This window comes from Suncus etruscus, chromosome 4 (assembly GCF_024139225.1).
Source record: "Suncus etruscus isolate mSunEtr1 chromosome 4, mSunEtr1.pri.cur, whole genome shotgun sequence".
Classification (NCBI taxonomy): domain Eukaryota; kingdom Metazoa; phylum Chordata; class Mammalia; order Eulipotyphla; family Soricidae; genus Suncus; species Suncus etruscus.
In genome coordinates this window covers 45,710,943-45,714,971 of record NC_064851.1, presented here as the reverse complement: position 1 = coordinate 45,714,971, position 4,029 = coordinate 45,710,943, and the positions used below count along the sequence as shown (strand labels likewise).

Genomic DNA, 4,029 nt, shown 5'->3' with positions numbered 1-4,029 from the left:
AGGTAAAGTGTCTGCCTTGCAAGTGCTAGCCAAGGAACGGACTGCAGTTCGATCCCCCGGCGTCCCATATGGTCCCCCCAAGCCAGGGGCGATTTCTGAGCACATAGCCAGGAGTAACCCCTGAGCGTCAAACGGGTGTGGCCCAAAAACCAAAAAAAAAAAAAAAAAAAAAAGAAGTTACTCCTGGCTCTACTCTCAGAAACAGCTCCTGGGAGGCTCGGAGGACCACGTGGGATGCTAGGGAATAGAAACTGGGTTTGTCCTGGGTCACCCACATTCAAGGCAAACGCCCTAACCGCTTTGCTATTGCTCCAGCCCCGCCCTACATCATTTAACATTGGCCCAAGACATGGCTCAAAGGGCTCAGTGTACACTTTGAAGGAGCTGGGGGTTCTATCTACAGCACCACATGGTCCCCTGATCACAGAGCCAGGAATAGACCCTGGTCATTTAAGTGTAAGACCCAAATAAAAGTATATTAATCTTTTCTGTTTGTTTTCTTTTTCTGTTTTGTTTTTTGTTTTTTTTTTGAGTCACACCCGGCAACACTCAGGGGTTACTCCTGGCAGGCTCCTGGCAGAAATTGCTCCTGGCAGGCTCAGGGGACCATATGGGATGCTGGGATTCAAATCACCATCCTTCTGCATGCAAGGCATACGCCCTACCTCCAGGCTATCTCTCCGGCCCCCTTTTTGTATATTTGTTTTTGGGGTTATACCCAGTGACATTTAGAGGTTACTTCTGGCTCTGCACTCAGGAATCACTTTTGGCATGCTCGGGGGACTATATGAGATGCCGGGGATCAAATCCACATTGGCCACATAAAAGGCAAATGTCCTCCTCACTGTGCTATTGCTCTGGCTCCCTCTTTTTTTTTTTTTTTTTAATCTTGACTTTTAAATTATACCTGGCAGTGTTTAAGCCTTACTCCTGGCTCTGTGCTCAGGGATCACTCTCCCCACTTTTTTTTATGAAGTAAAAAAAGATTTTATGGGGCTGGAGAGATAGCATGGAGGTAAGGCGTTTACCTTTCATGCAGAAGGTCATTGGTTGGAATCCCGGCATCCCATATGGGCCCCCGTGCCTGCCAGGAGCAATTTCTGAGCACGGAGCCAGGAAAAACCCCTGAGCACTGCCGGGTGTGACCCAGAAACCACACAAAAAAATTATTTGGAGGTATTGGGGAAGGGGAGAAAGAGGATATTTGGAGGTACTGAGGAAGGGGAGGACAAGGATAAAAAAGAGAGTACCAAGTAACATGTTCAAGAGATAACGAAGGATTCTCTAAAGGTGGAGATAGCCCTGGTACATAGCTCAACATGGAAGTAGAAAAGTACACATCTAAAGAGGGGAGATGGGACCACATGTACTCAGTACTATGTATCCAGGCAGCACAACTACCAGGGAACACTTCTGACAGGACTCAGGGAACCATATGGTGATAGATCCCAGATTGGGAGCCAGAAAGTCAAAAGCCCTCCCTGCTAAACTCCAATCCCCCAAAACATAGTCTTAATATCATTTTTTAAACATTTTTAGTCCCAATATATTCACAATATTTGATGGAAATATTAGAAAATCAGAAAAAAATTTAAAATTCCAATATCTAAATTGCCTTTTCACAGAAGATAAAATAGAGCCCTAGCTCTTTTTTTTAGGAAAGAGGGTTGGGGTCACACCTGGAGGCGGTCAGGGGTTACTTATGGCTCTATGCTCAGATATCACTCCTGGCAGGAGTCGAACCTGGGTTTGCCCTGAGTCGGCTGTGTGCAAGGCAAATGCCCTACCTCAGTTATCACCTTGGCCCTAATGTAATGATTTTTTTTTCTTACAGTTGGTTTTTGCATTACTCCTTTTTGGTTCAGGGGACCATGGTAGAATTTTGAAGAATCGCCACAATTTTCCACGGTGGGTTACTGCAGTAATCTGCAAGGTTGCCTGGCTTTGCTGCAAGGCTCGCAGGGACCTGTGTTGGCCCGGCTGCTGGGTGGGGCCTCGTGCCCACTCAGGAATGCCAACTTGTAGTGACAGCCCCACCAGGACTGAGGGAGAGGGAGTCTGAAACTTCCCATTGTCTAGGGGTTTCAGAGAGAGGAAGTAAGTAGAGGGGGAGATACAACAGCCAGAAGTGGTGGTGGAGGTCCAGATTCAAGAAAGAGAAAGAGAGGGATAGATACAAAGCAGAAAGCATCTTGCCAAGGCTTTATCTCCAGCTCCCCTTCCCACCCACCTGAGAACCCCCCCAACTGTCCAAGTTTTTTTTTCCTTTTGTTTTTTGGGTCACACCTGGCAGCGCTTAGAGGTTACTTCCGGCTCTATGCTCAGAAATCAATCCTAGCAGGCTCAGGGGACTATATGGGATGCCGGAATTCGAACCACTGTCCTTCTGCATGCAAGGCAATATTCCTACCTCCATGCTATCTCTCAGACCCCCAAGTTTTTCTTTTTATACTCATAATGTCAGGGGGTGTGACAGGGGCATGTCCAAGTTCAACTGCCATTACATCAACAAAGACCATGCAGTGACAGGGATTGAATCTGGAGGGTCCTACATGCAAAGAATGGTCTCCAGCACAATAATCTATCATCCTACCCAGAAAAGGGGGGAGGGCAGAGTGGTGGCACAAGCAATAGGGCATCTGCCTTGCATGCGCTAGCCTAGGACAAACTGTGGTTCAATCCCCTGGTGTCCCATATGGTCCCTCAAGCCAGGAGTGATTTCTGAGTGCATAGCTAGGAGTAACCCCTGAGTGTCACAGGGTATGGCCCAAAAACCCTGACCCCTAATAGGGTCCTTTTTTTTTTTTAATTAATCCAGAACCTAATCTCTTTTCCTCTGTATTCCTCACATTTACTTCCCTTCTAATTACTTAGGCAATACAAAAATAAAATAGAGCTGGGCAGATAGCTCAATGGGCTGCAGCATCTCCGCAGATGGGACCAGGTTCAGTCCCTTGCAATACATTGTCCTCTGAGCACTGCTTAGAACAACCCCCAGTTGGGAGTAGCTCCTGAGGAGTGGCCCTAAAAAAAAAAAACAAATTAGATAAAATTAAAAGGAGTATGAACAGGCAGCTAGCACAAGGCTGGGGCGCAGCAAGCAGAGCATTGTGCCCTGCACTGCCCAGATGAGTGAACAATACAGTCAAGATGGTTACAGATGACCTGAAGAAGCCAAAGGGGAAGATGTCTGCCTACTTTGTGCAGACCTGCAGAGAAGAGCACATGAAGAAAACCCTGAAGTTTCTGTCAATTTGCCGAGTTCTCCAGGAAGTGCTCTAAGAGGTGGAAGACCATGTCTGGGAAGGAGAAGTCAAGTTTGATGAGATGGCCAATGCTGACAAAGTTCGCTATAACAGTGGGATGAAGGATTATGGGCCAACCAAGGGTGGCAAGAAAAAGGACCCAAATGCTCCCAAAGGAACACCGTCTGAATTCTTCCTGTTCTGTTCTGAGTTTCACCCTAAGATCTAGGCCACAAACCGTGGCATCTCCATTGGGGATGTGGTGAAAAAGCTGGGGAAGATGTGAAACAACCTGAGTGACAGTGAAAAGCAGTCCTTTAACAACAAAGCAACCAAGCTGAAGAAGAATGAGGAGAAGGTTGTTGCCCACTGAAAGTTGAAAGCAGAGTTCAATGGTGCCAAGGGCCCTGCAAAAGTCGCCTGGAAAAAAGTGGAAGATGGAGAGGAGGAGTAGGAGGAGGAAGAAGAGGAAGAGAAGAAGGAAGAGGAACTGAAGGAGGAGAGAAAAAGGAAGAGGAAGAAGAATAAATTGTTTCCCTCATCTTCTTGTGAAGACCTTAGTGTAGGGACTGCTGTTGCCAATTGTTGCCCTCATTAGATTTCATCACACTGGTCTTGATCACATTGTAGTGTCAAAAGTGTTCTAGGAGGGGCCAGAGCAGTGGTGTAGTGGTAGGGCGTTTGCCTTGCATGCGGCTGACCTAGGATGGACCATGGTTTGATCCCGGGCATCTCACATGGTACCCCCAAGACAGGAGCGATTTCTGAGTGCATAACCAGGAGT

General features: G+C 47.1%; 1 pseudogene; it reads left to right on the top strand.

The window, feature by feature from the left end:
• Window positions 1-3,150: 3,150 nt before the first annotated feature.
• Window positions 3,151-3,741, top strand: LOC126007050 (high mobility group protein B3-like; annotated as a pseudogene).
• Window positions 3,742-4,029: the final 288 nt, after the last annotated feature.